The sequence below is a fragment of the Ambystoma mexicanum genome, chromosome 13, assembly GCF_040938575.1.
Source record: "Ambystoma mexicanum isolate Mex_15411 chromosome 13, UKY_AmexF1_1, whole genome shotgun sequence".
In the NCBI taxonomy this organism is placed as follows: domain Eukaryota; kingdom Metazoa; phylum Chordata; class Amphibia; order Caudata; family Ambystomatidae; genus Ambystoma; species Ambystoma mexicanum.
The window spans coordinates 772,307,874-772,332,430 of record NC_090938.1 but is presented as its reverse complement, the minus strand read 5'-3'; positions in this window follow the sequence as shown (position 1 = coordinate 772,332,430).

Here is a 24,557-nt window from a genome sequence, read left to right as displayed (position 1 = left end):
CCACGATCGGCTGATTCAGTGGGAATTTTAGACAGATTCACTGTGTTGCGTGTTTTATCTTGATTAAACCAGGAGTAATTCAGGTCACCACATATCAGAACGAAAGGATTGTCAAACTGCACAAGGCTGGCGTCGATTTGAGCCGTGATTTATGTTAAGTACACAGATTCAGTGATCATTGCAGGGTTCCAGTATGTGTTTATTATCAGAAAGTGTTTTTTCTTTTTAAATTGCGCTTCGCATGTGGATTCTAAAGTTAAGGCTTGCACGAACAGATTGGGATGTGAAATGTTTATCACGTCCCATTCAAATGTGTTTTTTATCAGCGTTAGTAGGCCAGAAAAAGGGCGGCCAAATAGATTTTTTACAGCAGCATTTAGAACAGCGGAATACCCGTCACGGGTCGGTAGATCACGAAGCCAAGTTTCTTGCAGGCAAATTATAGGGCTACTTAGTTCCGCCACAGCTCCTGGTTGAAACAGGTGTGTAAATCCTCGAGTGTTCCATGAGGTTAACAACTGGGTCAAGCAACTTGACCTTTCATTGTCCTACACTTTCCTGCTCTGGTTGTGTGTGTTGGATGAAAGCGATGGCTGCTCTCTAAGCTGTTTCCACAGATCTTCTCTTTTGGTTTTATTAGTTACGGTATTTTTAGGATCGTTTGATTTGGCAGTATGAGATGATAGCTGATCTTCACACGTCGTTAAGTCGAAGCCAAAAAACAACAGGTCAGCTTTGGCGTCAAGCAGCGGTTTTGCTACATGTCTTGATTTCAAGCGGTCATTATTAGCAATATACCAGTACCATACAACACGATGAACACTGTCCTCTCCACCTATGCTATTTGAAAGAAAATCGCACAGAAATACGATGTAGACCTGAGATTCTCCCCCCTGCTGCCCATCAAATTCATTCCAGGCATACCCCTGACAGCCGAAAAAGTTTTTAATTTATGGCTTAACAAAGTCAACTTCCAATCCCTTGGAGACCTCTTCCCCGAGGGCACATTTATAACTCCACAGTTGGCCAAAGATAGAGGAGGTAATACATCACTTGGTACGTTCATCTACTTCAGGTTATGCTACACCCGACAGTCCCTGTTCCCATCATTCCCTAAACAGCCAGCGACATGGGACCTACTACATAATGTAATTCAGGCGAAAGGAGAGGGGAGACTAGTGTCAATAATATATCAGTCCCTACTAACAGACACGGTAGCCATCGACTTCCGAACGAAAATAAGATGGGAAAAAGCCATCCAAGCTACAATACCTGAAGATGACTGGGCTTACATCCTTTGCCAAACCCAGAAAGTTGCTATAAACACCCGCTTCAAGCAAATTCATTTTAATTTTGTGCATGAAACCTACTATACCCCTGCCAAAAAACATAGACATCATCCAGAACTATCGGCGCAATGTGAAAGATGTGGCGCCATGACCGCGGACTTTCTCCACCTCGCCTGGAATTGCCCCAGTGTTTCCTAATTCTGGACCTCAGTCCTGCAAACAATTACCGACATACTAGGAGAGGAGTTGTCCCCACTCCCGACGATAGCCCTCCTAAACTTGACCAAATATCTGCAGCCCTCGTCGAGGAAACTCGCAGCCCTTCTCCTGGTGTTGGAGCACAGGAGGATTGCTATGGCATGGGATTGAGGCCCTGCTCCCACGCTAGCAGCCTGGAAAAAAGACATTTTGTATTGTCAAGATATGGACACTGAATTCACACGGATGCTACCCCTTCATGCACGTCCTCCTGATATCTGGGGTTCATACATCGCATACCTACTTTCCAACTCAGAAACCTCAGACTCTCAAACACAGTCCCCATAAATACAGAGTGTGGACAAGTACCCATTAGTGGAACTGCACGTGGCGTATTGAGATAACGTGGACAAGTCGGCAATAATAGCCTTTAAGATTAACATCATGGGTGGGGGGTACTAGAGCTTAGAAAACTGAAAGTCGTGACGGTTATGACTGCACCGGTTGGTGCAAATGTGTTTGTTTATGTAAGTAAACTCAAAAAAAAAGTTGAAAAAAAAAGAAAAAAAGCAATGCCCTATCCTATCCTTTGTCCTGAAATTGTGATGTGGAATATTAGACTTGTTAACACTGTTTGTGTGATACTGCTTATATCCCCAATGACAAGTACTTCTACTCTTGCATCCATATTGGGCATTTGCAATCCTGTGATTAATCATTTTGCTTTCTCTAATTCCCACAATCTTTTCTCATACATTGTTCCACTGTACATATTCCAGGAGAAATTGAAAATAAATTGGCCCCGTCCCACGTTAGACCTTCGAGGATTCTCTGTGCTCAACCTTTCAGCATCAGGATGTCCTTCTGCTGCACCAGTTGTATTGCTGCTCCTGTAGTACAATTAGGAAAATAAGATGTCATTTGAAAAGTGTAAGATTGGCAAGAAGAACTGCACAGAGCCAAGGGTCATATTTAGGATTGTCCATCTCTCTAGACCTGTTCCTTTGTTTAAAGTTCTGTAGAAGGGTGTCTGAGGCTTAAACATTGGCCTGCGCCGCGTCTAGATGGGAATGTGAGGGCCAACAAGTGCCACACTCAGACAGAACTCTGAATGTTAGCATGGTAAAGGTCAGGTAACCCACTAACCAATATAAGCTCAAACTCTGCATACTTATCTCACTCAAAAAACTCACACAATCATCTCTCGCACAACAAGCTGCACGCACTTCACAACACTGCAACAACACATAAGCCGGAACAACAGCACACGCGAACTGACTCCGATCCGATACTCGCACCAAAGCTCAGCACCCGGTGTATACTGAGTTGAAGCTGCCAACAGAACACCACTCCTCTCACTATCCTACTCCCTTCTTCACCTTACTAACCCATCCCACCTTTATCATTTACAGATCCGCCTGAGCGCCTGGGGACCAATTCCGTTGGTGACGGTGCGCGGTACAAATACCTTTAACATTTAACATTTAACATTTATCATAATTGCCCATTTTAACTGTTTTGTCTTTAGGGGTAGAGGAAGTACTCACTGGATTACAGCTGTCACACTGTGGATATTAATTGTGAAACAGGCCAGACCAGGAAATCAGGTTAACAAAGTGTTTCATTAATAAATATGTACAGGATTGGCCAAAATAAACAAATATTATCTGAATGAAAGAATGAAAGTAATGTCTGTCAGGGTGGTTCTTCTGCTCAGTGGGGGGGAGCTCTGGGAAAGCTTCTCCTAAAGGAAGTGTCTCTCTTGAAGTGAAGAGTCACAATGAAAAGCCTGCCAGTGCTCAGTAAGTCCAGGGGCTGCATGTCCCCCTGGTAAATCCACACCACACTTGTGAGTTCAAAGTCCCCTGCTTTCAGAGGTTCCCACACCCTATTTCCCCCAGTTCTCAGGGTCACTTCTTCTTGGTTCTCAGACACTTGTGCTAGTCCCATACGTGGAGCCTAGGAGTGGAATCTGTAATTGAGGCTATGAGGGGCAGGCCTTCCCAGAAGGATTGAAGCCAGTGGATTGCAGGAGGCCTCCCTACCTTTGGGGCAGGGTTCTTGCTAAGTCCCTACCTCTCTGTCAGGGTTCTGCTCCTTCAGCCACCTACTCCAATCTCTAACTTCTCCAATGGGCCTTGCACTCACAAAGCTTCTCATCTGGCTACCTGCCTTCCTTGGTATACCCCTCTTGCTTCACATGGCTCTGTACTACCTCCACTAGTCCTTTCCTGGTCATTGACTTCACCTGTTCAGTTCTGTCTACTGTCTCCATCAGGTTACCCAAAGTTTACCCTCACTTCTCTCAGTCACAACCTCTTTTCCTCTCTGAAGTTTCTCCACTTTGCCCCCCTCTTTAAACACATTCTCTACCCCTTTCTTCCATCTCTTTTTCTTTCCTTACCTAGCTGTGAGAGACCTGAAGGTGTCTCACTGACTAGTCCCCTGGGATCTGTCACCCAGGTGCCCAGGACACGGCCATCGCTATTGGATCCAGTTCCTGGGGGTGGATCACTGTGAGAGGATCACCTGGATGGGGGGTCCTTGAGGAGTGGAAGTGGGACACTGACGGGTGAGACGCGGTATCCCCTTCTTTACAATAACTTTTCCCCAACCTACTCCATAAGATACTTAAAACCTCAACCCCCCTTTCTTAACGCAAACACTTTCTCACAGACCGAATACCCTGAAAGACAATGGACTAACACCACAGCCGTATACCTGACATGTCCCAACTCAAGGGTCAGGCAGAGTCAGGCAATTGTCACTGATTTCACACACCTGACTGCCCTTTCCCTTCCCCATAGGGATAAAAGGCAGAGCCTGAGAGCACACTATGAGCAAGACGGAACGTAAAAGGAAGCAGTGATTTACAGGACAGCAGTTCAAAAGGAGGAGAAAAGCGGTGCGACCTGAAAGGACGTCAAGTAGGGAATTGCCCTTTTCAACCCAGACCCACGAAACCTCTAAACAATGAAACGTAAGACCGGGAATCACAGCTGGCGAATGGTGTGACGGATGTCAACGGTACATGGAATCCTCCCGCACTGATAGCCAGGGCGGGGAGACGAGGTTACCATTGTGGTACCATCCTTGACTCCAGCGACAAAAGAAACTCCAACGACTTCAGCACAGCTGGTGAGTCGGGAGGGAACCTGATAAGAGCCGGACTGTGTTAAGCTTAAGGTTGCAGTGGCAACAAGAAAGAAGATTGAAAAACTACGAATACCAAGAGGCCATAGGGAAGGCCGATGTGGGGAGTCAAGGTGGTCATACAAGGTCCAGCCAAATCCCTTGTACAATCAAACGTCCTTAGCAAGTTGTTAAAGAACAAAGAGTTGAGCAATAGGCACTTGCACCCAGCTGAGGGGAACGCCGTGTGAACTGTGTGAAGCCTGACTAGGGGCTAAGAGAAAGCCTTATGGGGGGCTGAGAGCAAGCCTGACTGGGGGCTGGATAAGCTAAGGGAAGTGAATTCCCCAGTGTAGAAAAGGCTTCCTTAACTGCATTGTGGGGACAAACGTGAACCCGACTGAGGGATGTCCACAGTGCTATTTGTTGGTCTGAGCCCGACTGAGGGAGACTAATGTTGAGAAACGGATCGGAGCCGAATCTCCAGTTCTCTACTCTCCCCGTCTTCTTCACCACTTTGAGCACCTACTTCACCTCTTTGGGTACCTTTTTCCCCCCACTCCTCTGGGACCTCATCCTCCTGGCCCTCCGGGCCATTCTTCTCCCGAACTCCTTGACCTTTTCCTCCACAACCTTCGCGGTCTTGCTCCTTCCAGCCCACTGGGTCTCTTGATCCTTCATCTTTAGTGTCACAGCGCTGTGCCGCTGCACCTGTCCTTGGCAGTATGGGACAAGGGTCAGGCGCCTGCCCTTCCTGTATGGCCATCACGTCGGCGTGATGACGCATTGACGCTCGACCTAACAGAGCATGACCAGGAAATAAGAGGCTTCCGTAGAGACTGCTTTACGTCTCAATGCTCTGTGATTCCTCTGAGTGGACGCTTCCAGTGAATTTAGTGAGTCCTTGTCCTCGCTCATTTTCTTGTGACCTTCTACCTCCCTTGCCCTGCCCGTCCTAGTTCATTGCTCTTCCCTTCCTGCCTCCTTCTCCTCTTCTAATCCTAGGCTTCCTGCCTGGACCTACAGTAGCCATCTCTCCTTGTTTGTTTTTGTACCATCAAGGAACTGAATGCCTATCAGGCTCATCTACCTTCTTCTTACTTGTCCGAGAAGACTGTCATTAGGCTGGAGGTGTTTTTCTCCCAACTGATTTTTCCTCCACCTTGTCTTCGATTTCTCTGGATTTCCACTTGTCTGCAGAGTGTTATTCCAATCAACCTCCGAGACATTGTGGAGTCCCAGAGGGACCGGCCTTACCTCATCAAACCTTACCACCGGACTGGGCCCAGGTAAGGCTGGTGGGTCACAGATTGAGACACCAAAAGGAGACCACCCAGGTGGCTCAGATGCAGGAGTTGGTGGCTGCAGTGCAGTCTCTTACAACAGAAATGCAAAATTTTAAAACCAAGAACGCTGTACTGCGTCAACACCTTGCTGCTAGAGATGCCTTCCATACTGAAGTACCTTCTCCCCTTCTTGGTACAGGCACTTTTGATGGCACGCCAAAGAAGTTGCAGGCTTTTATTGATACCTGCATGATACAATTCACATTTTGACCACAAACCTTTGTGACTGAACCCTCCAATGTTGTTTTCCTCATATACAAACTTACAGGGAATGCCTTGGCATGGCCACAACCCTGGTTACTATGATGGCTTTTTGACCTTCTTTAAACAGATCTTTGGAAGGCCTGACCTTATTAAACCTCGCCGAGTCCTTACTGGATTTTCACCAAGGAATGCAAGACACTCTAATCTATATAACCAGGTTTAAGAAATTAGCCAATGAAACAACATGGCCAAAAGAGGCGGAATTTACGTTGTTCCAACACGGTTTTCTGAGAAGCTTAAAGATGAACTGGTCTGAGTTACCCCGACCAGCTACATTAAATGTGTTGGTTGCCCAGATGCTGCAACTCCATTTCCGTCTTCAGGAGAGGAGAGCAGGCAGAAAGAAGAACCGTGCACCGTATGCTGGGCTCCTCGTGCCCCATATCCGTTCTGAAATGGCACCATCGTCCATTCCGGCAGGGATTGAATCGATGCAAGTGGGGACTAATGAGAGGACCTCTCGCTAATGAATAAAGACTACGACAATGACAATCTGGTCTCTTCATGTACTGTGCATCTAGTGCACATTTTTTAAAGGACTGTCCTATTGTACCCCCACAAAGGTCAGGAAACGCTAGTTGCCAGACATAGATAGACCATCTGAACGGGATCAAGACAAAGGCCATGCATCCATGATGACCCAATCTAAGGCCGATGATACCCGGTTATTGCTCCTACTCGTCCCCTTGACCTGTTCCTCTTCCAAGATCTGGACCGTCCCGGCATTAGTAGACTCCAGGGTGACTGGGATATTCATGGATTCCCCATGGGCACAGAACCACCTCATACCTCGAATAGCCAGGCATACACACACTGTGGTAGAAGGTGTCGACCGATTACCCCTTTCCTTAGGACCAGTGATAGAATGTACTGCTCTTCACACCTTGAAAGTTGCTGCAAGGAATCCTTATCTTTCAATGTATAACTACAGCCCACTTCCTGTTGATTCTAAGAATCCCATGGCTCCGGAAACATAATCCCTATATCAATTGGGCCGCTGGTACCTTGTTTCGTGGATCGAATATTGCACTCAATACTGTACTTTGCCTTCAGAAGATGCTGGCACCTTGTTGACTGTCTCTTCATATAAAACCTTACTACAGGCGGCCATAATTCCATCTAAATATGCTGACATTTCTGACATCTTTCTGGACAATCAGGTACAGATCTTACCACCTCATCAGCCAGACGATTGTGCCATTAACTCCCTTCTGGATTAAATTCTTCTCTTCTCTTTCGACGCATGTTCAACCTATCTGAGAAAGAGAAAAAGCATTAAAGGAATACCCTGACACCAATCTCCGAAACAGACTCATCACAGAATATAAATCCCCAGGAGGGGCATCCCTATTTTCCATGCTCAAAAAGAACACAGATAAATGACGGCCATGTTTGGATTTCAGAGGACTGAATAAGATCACAGTCAAAGACAAATATCCTTTGCCATTAACATCAGACATTCTAACAGCCGTCCAAGGAGCAGAAGTCTTTACTAAACTGGATCTTTGTGGCGCTTATCGTTTGATCTGAGTATGGGCCGGTGATGAGTGGAAAACAGCCTTCCATACTCCGGTTTGGTCACTATCAGTTCAGAAATATGCTGTTCGGACTTACTAATGCCCATGCTATTTTGCAACAGTTCATCGACTGTATCTTCTCAGACCTGTTTGCCACTCTGTCGTCGTATACTTAGACTATATTCGGTGCACTCTAAACACAAAGACCAGCATACCGCTCATGTCAAAGAAGTTCTTCATCGTCTGCTACAAAATGAACTTCTTGTCAAACCAGAGAAATGGCCTTTCGATGAACCTTCTGTTTTCCGATTTAGGATTGTTTTTGTCTTCTAAAGGTATTGCCATGGACACCAGAAAAGTTGATGCAGTACTAAAATGGTCTATTCCGTCATCCGTCAAGGATGTGCAGCGATTTATCGGTCTTGCTAACTTTTTTCGTCAATTCATCGTGCACATTTCCACCATAACCCTGCCACTCACCAACTTGCTAAGAAGCAGAACCCCCTTTTGCTGGACTCAAGAACCTACACAAGCCTTTGAAAAACTCAAGCGTTTACTACTGCTCCCATTCTACGTCAACCAGACCCCACTCGTCCCTTCATCATGGAGGCAGATGCTTCCCACCATGCTTTTGGGGCCGTCTTGAAACAAACCAACGAGAATGCTCTGGAATACCCGGTGTCAAACTATTCCGAAACTCACCCAGTCCGAAAGGAATTGTTGGCAATCAAACATGCCTGCAGGAGGGGAGACATCATCTCTTGGGGTTAGACACCCTTTGGAAGTACGATCCGACCATAGAAACCTAAGACAACATGAATGCCCCAACAGCAGATAAGCCCTTTGGTTGTACCTCTTCACACAATATGAATTCAACATTTTGTATATCTCTGAATCCGCCAACATCGTGGCTGATGCCTTCTCATGACAATATAAAAATCTGCATAGGAGAACCTGTGTATCCTGGGCACATACTGGAAGGGAAAAGATTCATAGGCAAGGCAAACACGTTGTTGACAGACATTCAATCTGCCCAAGAGAACACACTTCAGACCCAACTGCCACCTGGATTACTCTGGATTACAAGGTTACTTCTTCAAGAAAGACCAACTCTTCATTCTTTTGTTTAGACAAAAACTTCAAATACTTCAACTGGGTCATGATTCACCCACTGGAGGACATCTGGGATTACGTACCACCCTCGATTTGGTGGAGAGGTATTTTTGGTGGCCCTCACTGAAACAGGACGTCAAGGACTACATCGGTTCTTGTTCAGTATGTGCTCAGCATAAGACCACTCTGTTTGCAGATAGGGAAGCTATGCCCACCTGATGCACCGACTGGCCCTTGGGAAGATTGCTACCAATTCGTGGACCTGCCACCTTTTGAGGGGCACACTGCCATAATGGTTAAGGTGGATCACCTCACTAGACTGGTCCATTTTCATCATTACCCAAGATTCCACAGCAGACATCCTGGCACAGGTGTTCCTGAAAGATGTCTTTCGTCTGCATGGATTACCGAGGACCATCATTTCCGACAGAGGACCACAGTATACTAGTCAGATTTAGAGTTCTTTTTGTATGTTACTGGGAATCAAAAGGAATCTACCCTCAGGTTTTCATACACAGTCCAATGGCACGAATGAGTGGCTCAATTAAACACTGAAACAATACCGTCAGTGTTTTACGCTTCGGCAACACAGGACAATTGCCCTGCCCTGCTACCTCTGGAGGAATTTGAATATAACAACAGGAGACACAAATCCATATACAATATTCCATTCTTTTTCACATATGATTACCATCCTTGTGCCTTTCCCTGCCACATTAAGAGAAGCGATACATTGCCTTCAGTCCACATACATTAATATCTCATTCGTGAAGGGCACAGAAAGGCTGTGGACATTCTCCAGGAAACCAAGGAGATGCACAAGAGAAAGGCAGATGCTCGTTGTTTGCTCTGTCCAATGTGACTTTTTTACTGCCACTTCACCAGTCGTTTCCCCTCGCTCCTCCTTGAGGCCGAAGACTCTCAGATTAATCCTCCTCCCCCCGTTTTCTAAATCATCTAATTTCAGCCGGACCTCTTTCTCCTTGGTCTCCAAGTCCAACATCCTGCCGTTGTATCGCATCTCCAACAAATCTGCACTGATTTGATTGTTCTCCATGCCCTCCACCCTGTTTTCCAATGAATCAACTCTGCCCGTCAAGTCTGATGTCGGTCTCTATGTTGCCTCTCAGCGCTTTGATTTCCTGGAGAATGCCCTGTATATCATCCTTCATGGCCATGGCTGAGAGACCTCCCTTTTCAGCCTCCTGTAGAGCCATGTCCTTGCCTCCACATGCCATCTTCTGGTCCCTACGAAATTGCTGTAGGGCGTGAACACTTTGTAAGCCTGTTCCCTTCAGCGTACCACCGGAAAATCCTACTACTTTCTCCGCCTGGGGGGTAATCAGACCAATCAGGATCACCTTGTCACACCGCTTCCAGTCTCCACAACCCACTTTCCAGAACTGGGTCGACAAGGAACTCTGCAAGCTCTCCTCTGCTGCTTCTCCAATGTTCCCCATAACAATCCATGAGCCTGGGGCATCGTGGTGAAACGGCCAGCTCCCCAACTTTGTTCACTCCACCAAGACTGCACCTTGCCCCACTGCTGATGCCATAAGGACACCCTCCTCCATCCCTGAGAACTCCCAAAATTCTGCTTCAGCAAGGGGGTTACGACACCTAACACAGGACTTCCACCACTTCCTTTGAAGTATCTTGCTCACACCCTCTTCGTCCATCACCAGGGCCCCTATCACAGGCACCGGAAACCAGCCCGCCGCCTACCTTCTCTTCCGGGCACCATTAGAATGAAGCTGTTCCGTCTAGTGGCCACGACATCTCGGGCTCTCTGACAGGGGAGTAGTGTGCCTCATCCCGTCTGTTAGCCTGCGCCTATGTCCTCTCTCTCGTCGGCCGCTGGGACGGTTGTAAAGACTGGTAGGGGGTGGTCTGTACTTCTGCTCTCTATATGGTAGAGGAGAGGCACAGAGGACCCCAGCCAAGATTCTCTATTATTGGTATGTAGTCGAGCAATCAAGGCCTAGCTTCTCAAGAGGTGATGCAGGCTGGTTCTTAAGTACAGTGTAGTCCCCAAGCCCCCACAAAGGAATGTCCACACACTGTATTACTGAAAACACAGTCTTTATATAATTAATATTCAAAGGTTATGTACACTTATCACAATAACTCACTTTGTGCTCAGGAAAATCAACAATGGTAAATATCTACAAGTCTAAAGTGGTACCACCAATATTATTAGATCTCATTAAAGTGCATCAACAGTAATTTAAAAATGTCACACAGATCAATAAAGAGGAAACCAGCAATAGAGAGGATGGAAAGCAAGATGGTTGAAACAATAGGCAGAATACTGAGTCAGCTACCTAACCACAGTTCTGTGTGGAGATCCCCCCACCTTGGCAACCTGTAAGATAAAGATATATAGCACAAGCCCAGTCCATATATTGATCAATAGTCTTATTTCCTCCTATAATGTTTTTACCCCCCCAATGTACCTGGTGGAGCCGAGAGATCCTTCTTGAGTGACCTCCTTTAAAGCAGGAGTCACGGATCGTCGAGAGGCTTCGAGGAAGGTGAACTCGGCATTCGGCGTCGGGGAATCGATGACTGTTCTTGAGTGCCCTCCCTTTAAAGCAGGAGTCACGGGTCGTCGAACGTCCGACAGTGAACAGGGTAGAACGTCGTCGATGAGGCGGCAGCTTCGATCCGAGCGGTGCTCGTCGACGACGGAGTGTTGGCGTCCTGTAAGGAAGAGCCGTGCGGGGCACCTCGGTGACAATAGTTCTGGACCGCAAAGTGTGAGAAGAACTGTGGCCCAGCAAGGGCGTCGAGTCGTTCAAGTCTTTGTGGTCGTGAGGTGGCGGGAAACCCACCGGCGGATTCTCCTTGGAGCGTTGGTCGTCCTAGACTTTCTCTGGCGGGATAAAGTGGTCGACGGCGCAGACAAGGGAGTCCTTCAATTCCAATGTTCTTAGGCAAAGGAGCGGGCGGCTCCGGTCGTCAGCGGCACGGCGTCAAGCAGTCCCCTCTTCTGGGGCTACACGGCTTCGACGGGCCTCCAGCGGTTATGGCGATACTCCGAACCCTGGTCGACGGCAATGGACTTCGACGGCGGCGAAGTCTGGGTGCTTCACTTTGATCTCCTCGGCGGTCCCGTCTCCGGTCGGCAGCCCTTCGAGGGTCTGGCTTCCAGGGAGCTTCGGCGAAGGTCAGCGGTGCTCGATGGTCCCTCGGAGCACGGGAAGAGGGCGCCTTACCCAGTGGTCGAAGTGCACAAAAAGAAGTAGTGGAACTATGTTCCCTACTGGCCTGAACCGCTCCCCACCAACCCCATTGATGCGCCCCCACCCATGCACAATACAAACCCCAAAACACATGCACCTGATGTTTAAGGGAACATCCAGTGCAGTGCACTGACAGTGCAAGTTTCAACGTGTTCCTACACCTTTATTTTAACAGAACGGTTTATTTTTAAAATAAAAGTATAGGAACGGTAAAACCTATTTAAAAGAAGTAGAGGAGCACCACTCCCAACCGCTCCTGCCCACTTCGACCACTGGCCTTACCAGGTCCTCTCTCGGATCAGTCTTCGACGAATTCGGCAGCTTTCAGATCAGGTCGAAGCAAATGCAACAGCAAGTCTTCTTCTTCCAGCTGGCGTCGAGGATCAGCAGTTCCAGTTACTCTTCAAGTGTAGACACAGCTTCTGAACAATTTCCAGTGGTGAGAGGTCCCCAGATATACTATCCTGTCTCTCATCCACACTGCTGGGTCACACTCAGCAGCCAATCATACAGAAGGGCATTCATGCAGTCAGTCAGCCAATCAGGCACACAGTGCATTCAGGCCATCCTCCTCCCTCTCAGACACTCACAACAAGGAATGTGGATTGGGACAAGTACCCAGCCATTCAACACTACACACTGCATTCAGGCCAGTTTCGGGCAGAGCTGTCTCAGTCTTTGTCATGCCCCTTCAAAGACGGTGGTCCGTGTGGCATAAATGGACCTTAGGACGGCGGGTGTCGGCCATTTTTACTCACAAGATGGCCGCCGTAACCGGAGTTGCGGGTCTAGCCTCTGCACAACCCGGTTTCCAGGAAGTGCTGTCTCCCTACCCGAGAGTAGGTATATCTGTTCCCGAGATCAGCACAGAGTTGCGTTGCTACTCCGCTATCACAACGCTACGTAAGTTCGCTCCTAGGTTCCTTATACGAATTGAAATACATTACATTTCAGCATTCTAATTCTTTCCTGTTCTGTCTCGCCCTTTTAGTGCAGCTCCCTCTGCCTCCCTGTCTCCCGACTCCACGGACTCCGTCCCTCTCTAACCCAAGTCTGCCCTCCGGTTTCGTTCCGGACCGCGGTAAGCTTCATCCGAAATTCTCCGGAATATCTGTTCCCGTCTCTCCTTCCTTCCCGGCTCACTATTCTCTCTTCTTTCGCATAGTTACAGGTACATGTCACCCCGGCATTACGACCGCCCACGCAAGACTCTGCTCCATCATAACAGCTCCTAGCTCCGCCCTACTAGCCTCTCAGGTAAAGACTTCCCCGTGACTTCCCATTATTCTTTCTTGCTTTCCCACGATTTCTCATCTAACCTCTCTTATAATCATAGAAGTATCCTGAGGCTGACTGGCACCTTTTCCCACACATCGTTCCTGTTTAAGGGTAATTTACATTACTCTAAATCTTACATATCCACAATTCACTTACCTGCTGATACTTACCAGTCTCTTTCTCTTTCAAGACGAACGTCCTTCGGACTGCACCTGAACCTCCGTCTGCAAACTGAAGACATCATACCGCTACCTTCGGCACAGGGTTTTCTTCCCCAGAGGGTTTCCCTGGGATTTCTTCTCCTACCTGGTTTTATCTAGGAGGGGGAAGAAGTACTTGGGAGACTTTTCACTTTCATCTCTCCGCTTGAAAGAAGAGGAGTCTTCCCCTGCAGGAAGGTGCCAGTCATAGGAGGAGGAGGAACAGAAGTAACGGTGAGTCCTTGGGGTAACCTACCAGTTGTTTCAATTAGAATTAATATGATGACTCTCATCATTTATGACAGTTAGCAACGCCTATAATTATGAGTCTCTAATTGGATTCTGAGCAGGTTATCTCAGGGGTTCAGGGTTACAAGGAAATATGGACGCCTCTCAACAACAACAATTAGTCACTGCAGTACAGGCGTTGACGGCTGAAGTGCAGGCTTTAAAACAAGAGAATGCCTATCTTCGGCAACAGGTAGGCAGAGTCCCTAGCTGTTCTGAGATACCTCCTGGGCCGATTCCAGGGGGTTTATACGATGGTAACCCTCATAAACTTAAGGCCTTTATTGAGGCTTTTACCGTTCAGTTCTCTTTCAAGACAGCCTTTTTTCAGAGCGACCGTGATAAGGTAGGACACATGATTGCCAATTTATCAGGTCCCGCTTTAGCATGGGCCACGCCTCTGGTTACTACAAATAATGCCTTGTTAGATTCCTACCCTGCCTTTTTGAACAGTCTTAGAGCCATGTTCAGCCGTCAAGAAATCACGGTTTCAGCCCAAGAACAATTATTGGATTTCAAACAGGGATCTCAAGATCTGTTATCCTATATCACCAATTTCAAGCAGTTAGCAGCTGGCACGTCTTGGGCAGACGATGCTCTGATCACTATCTTCCGTAGAGGATTAAACGAAGAGTTAAAAGATGAGATCTCCCGAGTACCCAGACCTCCAAATTTGGCAGAATTAATAACCATGGTCATGCAGATGGACTACCGACTGCAAGAAAGATTAAAGGAACGACGTCGCTGCCGTTCTGTGAGACAACCCATTACATACTCTCCTAGTTTAGGGAAATCTCATACGGAAGAACCCATGCAGATAGGGTCTATCAGAGGTCGTCTTACTCCCTAAGAGCGCAATAGACGTCGGGTCAAGGGTCTGTGTATGTATTGTGGGTCCAAGGAACACGCAGTTCAAGACTGTCCTCTCATCCCAATCAAACGACAGGGAAACGCCATTACCCAACCGCAAGGGGAACCGCGGCTAGGGAATCAGTAACAGGTTCCTCATCCTCTATGATACCGTCACAAGTAACAGAGATCCCCGATCTTACTATGTTGGCCTTACAGGTCCAGATCAGATGGGGAGAATCAGATCCCATTCCGGTCACAGCCTTAATAGATTGCGGGGCCGCGGGAAATTTTGTTGATACCCTCTGGAAGACCACTCATAATATACCATGTTCAGTTAAGACCTTGGCAATTCCAGTCGAGTCGGTGGATGGTAGTCCGTTAACCTCAGGACCCATAAAGGAACAAACCATAACTTTGCGGATGAATATCTCCTCCCATCAAGAATCTATTGTCTTTGATGTAATCCGTACAGCTCACTATCCAGTAATTCTAGGGCTACCCTGGCTTCCTGCTCATAATCCTTACATCAACTGGAAGGCGGGTACTGTTTTTCTGGGCTCTGAACATTGTTTGACGCACTGTCTGTTGAATGGAGCGGTCGGGTTTCGCCCTACTATCTCCATGTTGGAAAATTCGGGTTCCGTCTCTATGTTGAACCAAATTCAGGAATTACCCCTCGAATACAGACAATTTCAAACGGTCTTCTCTGATTCGGAATATGCAGAACTACCTCCACATCGGAGGGATGACTGTGCCTTGGAACTAGTTCCTGAGGCACCGATTCCTTTCGGCCGCATGTATGTCCTATCAGGACGAGAACGTGAAGTTCTTATGGAATATCTGCAAAAGAATCTTCGTAATGGTCTTATTCAAGAATCCACCTCACCAGCTGGAGCTTCCTTATTCTTCATCCCCAAGAAAGAATCTACGGAACTCAGACCATATATCGATTACTGGGGCTTGAATAAGATCACGATCCCTGATCGCTATCCCATGCCTCTCATACCAGACATACTCGAAGCCGTTAAAGGAGCCACCATCTTTACAAAACTGGATCTCCGCGGGGCTTACCATCTCATCCGTATACGAGCTGGCGATGAGTGGAAAACGGCTTTCCGTACTCCTTTGGGACATTATGAATACAGGGTAATGCCTTTCGGCCTGTCCAACGCCCCCGCGGTCTTCCAACGCTTTATGGACCACCTGTTTTCAGACATTCTTCTTCACACCGTTATTGTCTATTTAGATGATATTCTGGTTTTCTCTACCTCTCCATCAGAACATCGTCAGCACGTAAAAGAAGTCCTACGGAGACTGCTTAACAATCACCTCTTTTGCAAATTAGAGAAATGTGAGTTTCACAGAAACCAGGTTGCCTATCTAGGATACATAATTTCGGCAAATGGGGTAGCCATGGACCCTAGGAAAGTTTCAGCTGTTACCGATTGGCCTATGCCGGTGTGCATCAAAGATCTGCAGAGATTTCTAGGATTTACAAACTTTTACAGACGTTTCATCCCACATTATTCTCAAGAAATACTCCCACTGACGGCTCTTCTTAAAAAGAATGTACGATTCTTTTGGTCAGTGGAGGCACAACTAGCATTCGAGAGACTGAAGGAACATTTCCTCACAGGACCCATTTTGATCTCCCCAGATCAAGCCAAGAGATTCATCGTTGAATCTGACGCTTCTCATCAGGCCCTTGGGGCCGTTCTGCTACAAGAAAACGACCAAGGAATAGAATGTCCTATAGCCTATCTTTCAAAGACACTGTCTCCCTCTGAAATAAATTATTCAGTGCTTGAAAAAGAACTCCTAGCGATAAAAAGGGCATTTGAAGAGTGGAGACACCTACTATTGGGGGCAAGACACCCAGTTGAGGTCCGGACTGATCACAGTAATTTACGCGTCCTGCAATATGCTCAAACTCGAAATAGCCGACAGGCACGTTGGGCACACTTCTTTTCACCGTATGAGATTGTTTTCACCTTTATTCCCGGAAGAGTCAATCTCAAGGCTGATGCTTTGTCTAGAAAGGATTATAACTCCTCTACGCCTTTCCGAACAGAGCCTCTGTTTCCCAGAGCTACATTCGTGCAGGTGGTTACCACATTTCTACAAAACGTGGCTAACTCAACTTTGCGATATATCCAGTTGAATCCACAATTTCTGGCAACCTGGAAACTTACCTTGGTCCAAGGTTGTGCTTATAATAACAAAATGCTCTTCCTCCCTTCGAGCGAACTACGAAGAACGGTTCTGAATCTTTGTCACGACTCCTTCCTGGCCGGTCACAGAGGTGTGGCTAATACTAAAGAGCTGGTCCGGCGTAATTTCTGGTGGCCGGAAATGACTCGAGACATCATAGATTACGTATCCGCTTGTGCCATCTGCTTGCAATCAAAATGCCCGCGATCTGCCCCTTCGGGTCTTCTCTCAGTAATGCCAGTCCCTAACCGTCCTTGGCAAATGATTTCCACAGATTTTATTGTCGATCTGCCACCCTCAGACGGTTGTACAGTAATCATGGTCACAATCGATTACTTCACAAAATTGGCACATTTTGTTCCACTTCCGCGGATTCCCACCGCAGCCCAGATGGCAAAGGTTTTTCCTTCACAGATTTTTTCTCTTCACGGGCTTCCAGAGACCATCGTTTCTGATCGAGGTTCACAATATACGTCTCGATATTGGCAGCAAGTATGCAAGAGTTTGCATATCTCCCGGGCGTTGAGCTCAGGTTTCCATCCACAGACAAATGGTCAGACGGAACGTCTAAATCAAACCCTTGAGGGTTATTTGCGTTGTTACATCTCCTCCTCACAAGATAACTGGTGTTCCTTGTTGCCTTTGGCGGAATTTGCGTATAATAACTCTCGACACTCGGCCTTGGGGTTCAGCCCTTTCTTTTGCTCCTACGGATATCACCCTCAGTGTTTTCCCAGCGGTCCGGTCTCCGCATCTAGGTTTCCCGATGTGGATCTTCTCATCAATGCTATTCAGATGGGACATCGGACAGCCAGGACCTCTCTTCTGGAGGCCCAGGCCCGTGTCAAACGCTCTGCTGATAGACGTCGCACTCCAGCTCCGAGTTTGGTGCCAGGAGATGTCGTTTGGTTGGCTTCTCGATTCTTACCTCGTCATCTGGTGCCGTCCAAATTGTCCCCGAGATACTTCGGTCCCTTTCACGTATTGCAACGAATGGGGTCGTCTGCTTACAAGCTCAAGCTCCCTCCGTCTTGGTCCAGGATTCATCCGGTGTTCCATGTGTCGCAATTGAAGAAGGACGTGGTGGATCGTTTTTCCCGAACACGGATGGGTGTACCCCCTCCTGTCGTCACTCCGATGGGTCCCGAATATGAAGTGGCTGGTATTTGTGATTCTCGTCTTTTTCGGGGACGTCTGCAGTTCTTGGTTGACTGGAAAGGGTATTCTCCGGCTGATCGCTCTTGGGAACCTGCATCGGCTGTTCATGCTCCGGCCCTGGTCCGCCGATTTTTCCGGTCCCATCCGACTAACTCGGGTGGCCCGGGGCATTTGAGGGGGCATACTGTCATGCCCCTTCAAAGACGGTGGTCCGTGTGGCATAAATGGACCTTAGGACGGCGGGTGTCGGCCATTTTTACTCACAAGATGGCCGCCGTAACCGGAGTTGCGGGTCTAGCCTCTGCACAACCCGGTTTCCAGGAAGTGCTGTCTCCCTACCCGAGAGTAGGTATATCTGTTCCCGAGATCAGCACAGAGTTGCGTTGCTACTCCGCTATCACAACGCTACGTAAGTTCGCTCCTAGGTTCCTTATACGAATTGAAATACATTACATTTCAGCATTCTAATTCTTTCCTGTTCTGTCTCGCCCTTTTAGTGCAGCTCCCTCTGCCTCCCTGTCTCCCGACTCCACGGACTCCGTCCCTCTCTAACCCAAGTCTGCCCTCCGGTTTCGTTCCGGACCGCGGTAAGCTTCATCCGAAACTCTCCGGAATATCTGTTCCCGTCTCTCCTTCCTTCCCGGCTCACTATTCTCTCTTCTTTCGCATAGTTACAGGTACATGTCACCCCGGCATTACGACCGCCCACGCAAGACTCTGCTCCATCATAACAGCTCCTAGCTCCGCCCTACTAGCCTCTCAGGTAAAGACTTCCCCGTGACTTCCCATTATTCTTTCTTGCTTTCCCACGATTTCTCATCTAACCTCTCTTATAATCATAGAAGTATCCTGAGGCTGACTGGCACCTTTTCCCACACATCGTTCCTGTTTAAGGGTAATTTACATTACTCTAAATCTTACATATCCACAATTCACTTACCTGCTGATACTTACCAGTCTCTTTCTCTTTCAAGACGAACGTCCTTCGGACTGCACCTGAACCTCCGTCTGCAAACTGAAGACATCATACCGCTACCTTCGGCACAGGGTTTTCTTCCCCAGAGGGTTTCCCTGGGATTTCTTCTCCTACCTGGTTTTATCTAGGAGGGGGAAGAAGTACTTGGGAGACTTTTCACTTTCATCTCTCCGCTTGAAAGAAGAGGAGTCTTCCCCTGCAGGAAGGTGCCAGTCATAGGAGGAGGAGGAACAGAAGTAACGGTGAGTCCTTGGGGTAACCTGCCAGTTGTTTCAATTAGAATTAATATGATGACTCTCATCATTTATGACAGTCTTTGTCTCTCATGCCAGAAACCAGACAACCACAACAAGAAGTGCATAATGGTCACACACTCCATTCGCCCAGGTCCCACCCACAAGGTCTACCCACAACATACAGTCACTGGGAAGGCTCCAGCTAGTCTGGCCTGGCCTTCACAACAACACCATATTTGGAACTTCCACCCAACAGCCAGTCAGGGGGAAGGGACAGAGTCAGGGTTTCCCAGGACTTTGGGAAAACAAGGTAACAGGCAATAGAAAGCAAGAGGAACAAGAGAAAACAGGTCAGTGGCACTTCCACTGAGCTTTGGAGACGCCTGTTTATTTAGTAAACACTACTTCACTTGTATTATAGTTTTAGATGTGCATGACCTCATCACCAGGGAAAAGCTTGACCTGCTCTTTGTTTGCGAGTCATGGCTACAAGACACCTCCGGACCGGCCCTCTCACTGGCCATTCCTGATGGTTATACTATCTACAGACAAGATAGGACAGGACAGAGGGGCGGAGGTGTGGCCATCATAGCCAAAGACTCCCTTGACATCAGAAGAACACAGGCAGAAATAGGCCTCAATGCAGACTACCTACCCATCAAACTCTCAATCTCCCACAACACTACTATTGCATTCCACCTAGTATATCGCCCCCCAGGACCCTGCAATGACTTCCAGGAAGCCCTTATCCACTCTATCTCAGACAACCTCAAAAAAACATCCAAAGTCGTGCTGCTGGGCGACATGAACCTAGGGCTCAACGACACCAAGGACCACAACGCCCAATCCTTACAAAAGGTGCTCGCCTCGCTAGGATTCATCCAAGCCCTCACTAAACCCACACACATCAAAGGACGCACACTAGATTGGGTGACACAACATAACTGCCCCATCCTCCTCAAAGACATATCCCCCATCCCATGGTCTGACCACCACTGCATCAACTTTCATGTCGACACCTCACCTGAACCTGCAAGGCCCTCCATCCTTCTGCCGGCAGGGCTCTCAAGGAGCTCTAAAAAACTAACGAAGGATTCGCTCCTTCCACATCTGCTCACACCAGCTCTTCAATCCCCCTTCCCAAACGATCCCACCATCCTAGCCAGCACATTCAGCCAAGCGATAACCACAGCGGTAGATGCCATTGCACCTCTCACCGCTAAAAAAGCTAAAAAAACTAAACATTCCAACGTTTGGTTCACACAAGAACTTGCGGATCTCCGTACAAAGAAGAGAGCGCTACTGACCACCTGGAAAAAGCACCCCTCTGAGACAAACAAAACTGCCTTCAAGTCTACTTCCAGAGACTACAAAATAGCCACTACACGGGCTAAGGCAGACTCCTATAACACCAGGATTAGCAACGCCAATTCTGATACTAAGGAAATCTTCGCTATATTCAGGGAATTGGCATCCCCATCCGTACCACCCTCTACTATCACCAAAGATGAAACCTGGTGCAACCAAATTCAAGCAGCCATGCTACACAAGCTAGACACCCTACACTCCAAAATCCTAGCGCACCAAAAAGCACTATCCGCGCTACTTGATGGCACTAAAGCTCCTCCAGCCCAATCGCCAGACGTTCCCAGTCAAATACCTAAATTTGAATTCTCGAACATGACTGAACCTGAGGTCATTGCACTCATTAAATCTATTAAGCCCTCTAACTGCAAGGGAGATACCTGCCCCTCCCACATTATCAAAGACTGCGCTCCAGCCCTGGCTCCTATCATCACTGCTTTCATCAACGCCTCTTTCCAATCATCCCATGTACCGACTTCTCTAAAAGAAGCTTGGGTCAAACCTCTCCTAAAAAAAACCTCTCTCGACCCCTCCATCCCAGGGAACTACCGTCCCATCACAACCGTCCCTTTTCTGTTAAAGATCTTGGACAAAGCAGCCTACCTGCAGGTTCAAAAGTTTATTGAAGACAACCACCTCCTCGGCCTACGCCAGTCGGGCTTCCGCCCTCGACATGGTACCGAGACGGCACTACTTGACCTAAAAAATCAAATAGACGACCTAAGAGATGCGGGCAAACCAGCTCTCCTCCTGCTCCTTGACCTCTCTGCGGCCTTCGATCTGGTCGAACACAAAACGCTATGCCACCATCTCACAAACTCAGCCCTCTTCTCGGCCAAAGCATGCAACTGGATCTCCTTGTTCCTTCAAGAGAGGGTAATGAAGGTCTTCTCTGACTCCGCCAACGCTACGCCCAGCTCCATCAAATGCGGAGTCCCACAGGGCTCCTGTATAGCCCCCACACTCTACAATCTCTTCACAAGGCCTCTCTTCAAGATTCTGGACTCCTTGGGCATCTCATATACAAACTATGCAGATGACACACAGGTCCTCATCCCCCTGTCAGGTGACTACACCTCAGACCTGGACACACTCAATAGGATCTATGCCACCATCCAATCATGGATGGCGGAGAACTGGCTCTGTCTAAACAGTGATAAGACCGAACTACTGCTTGTTGGCTCCCCATCTACACTGGGCAAACTTGACGCCAAATATCAATCCTTCACCGTGGATAATATTCCCATCAGAATCTCCCAAACCATCAAAACACTGGGTGTATATCTAGAACCCAGCCTCACCATGGACAGACAGGTCAATGCTGTCGCCTCTTCTGCAGCATATCACTCCAAACGCATCAATGCCATCAGGCCCTTCCTATCTCAGCAAAACTGCATCTCAATTGCCAGAGCCATCATCGGCTCCAGACTTGACTACTGCAATGCGCTGTTCATTGGAACTTCCCAAAGAAACCTCACCAAACTCCAGATTGCACAAAATAATGCCTTAAGAGCTGCTATTGGCACCTCACGCAAGGAACATATCTCAGGAATCAGGAGGCAGGTACACTGGCTCCCCATCAAAGAAAGGGTGGTCTTCAAAACTTTGGCCCTTACACATAAATGTCTGCACAATCAGGCCCCCCCTTATCTGACACAGAGGATTACCAGACAAACAGTCACCAGACCGTCTAGAGTAGCCTATGCTAACCGCATCACTGTCCCGCACACGCGCAGAGTACGGGCAGGAGGCACCAGCTTCCCCTCTATGGCGGCGACCCTATGGAACAACCTCCCAGCTCAGATTAGATCAATTGAGTCTCACACAGCCTTCCGCAAGGCCTTAAAAACCCAGCTCTTTGTATAAAAGAGCCCCTCAGTCTAGGTCTACACCTCCACTATATCACCTAGCACACGCTCTGCTATGCCTCGTGCTACCTAGGAAAGTATATGAGTAACCAACTGTAACCTTCACTGTATACCCGCTGCAACTATGTAATAGGACTGTATATCGTCTGTAACCCTGTAACTGAATCTACCTAAGTATACCATATGGGGCTGCTTATTGTAACCCTCAAGCAAGCCTTCTTTAAATCTCCTTATAGCGCCTCGTTGCCTCCGGGCTGTAGTGCGCTCTACAAATACTAAAATAAAATAAATTAGATTTGATTTTAGGTATATAATACTTGTTTGGTGGTCAATCATCCATGTGAGGACCCCCGTTGTATGCTTGCTATTAAATCACTTATGCATTGTTGTTTTGCAATTTTTCTTTATTGTATTTATTGTGGCAGAAGCCCTTGCCGATGCATTTCGGACAAAGTCTTTCCTCAGGGCGAGTTTCTGCCCAATTGCAATGTATTTTTCTCTGTAGTCTATATCAGAAATTCACACGCTGCGGTAGCCGTAAGCTATTCTTAAAGAGAGCTTCTGTGTCGTGTCACGTATATATCAGCCAAAGTATGCTAAACTGAGGAGCAGTTTGAGTGGTTGCTCATTGTTGTAGAAGCATCCTTAGAGATTCTCCTCCAGCTGCCGGTGAGGTATACCGTTGATTTGATCCCTCGAACAAGTCTCAGGGCTGTATATTCCGTCCGACTTGTTCTATCTGTTTCTTCTTCTTTACGCGGTCGCGCGCAGCGTTGTGGTGTCTGGGGCAACGGATGTTTCCCCTGGCCCACAGGGGCCATCTTGTTTCCTATCAGGAATCAACTGATTCCAAAGGCAGGGCCTGGGTATCCCAAAATGGAGGACACCCAGAGCACCTGTCAAATTCAGCATGGAGCTGCCACCAGCCTATACCCTGCTCTGTGGGCCACGCACAGGTGCCCAAAAACATACACTAGGGGCACAGGGTTACACCCCCCACCCATGGGTGCCATAAGGGTATCCCATGGGTCTGTACACCAAACCAAAAATAGGAAGAGCTGCACTGCCAGGAGTCCCACATGGACTCCTGGGCAGAAAATAATACAGAACACACATGAAAAAGGACTACAGGACAAGGACAGGGAGGCCCTGTCCCTCCAATGCATTTCCAGCATCACAACCGTCCCCTCCCAACCTGGTTGCACCTTCTCCAAGGCCTGCGCGTCCAGCAATTCCGGCCCCCTTCAAGCCTTCCACCTCCGTTCCATGGTTCCATTCACGGTGCCGCTCCTCGTCGCCTATCTCTCTCTTCAAGTCAGACTGATTGATCCACGCGAGGACCAGGGTCACCACCCTCCTCGCGCTGCTCCAGTACGGGGGGGTCAATGTCGCACCAGTGTATCTCCAGAGTGCGAAATTCTCAAAGGTTGGCTTCAGCCAGCCATCTTGGCCCACGCCTACTAGCAGTCTCCCCACGATCCTTTTAAATCTATGGGTTTGGCTATTTTTACGGTATAATTCGAGATGTGATTATTTGGAAAACTTTCCATGGAGGCATTTGATGATAAGGTTATATGAAAAGAGGTAATTCCAATGTTTTCATAGTTTTTTTCTTGTCGGGAAGGTTGCTTACAGGTCCTTCAGGGAGCTAGCAAAAATCCAACTATTGAAGTCGTCATTCCAAGCCTCTCATTTAACCAGATACTCCTTCTTATAGCCACTACCCTGTGCTGCAATCATCTTTTCCACGTGGTACAAGCTATCAGGATAATTGTTTATTTTCTGCAACTTCTCTGCATGAAAAATACCTTTTAAATTCTCATAGTTATAGTCCTTCAGACAGTAGATGGGTACCCACTCCCTGATGTCTACTTTATCTACTATAAACAACTCTGTCATATACGTTTGCATGTATCCCTTGGTAAATACACCTCGCAGCTTTCAGATCCTCATGTGGTCCCTTTTTTAAACAACATTATAGGCTTTTTTGAGTTGCATTTTGCAGTGTAAAGGTTTCCGCC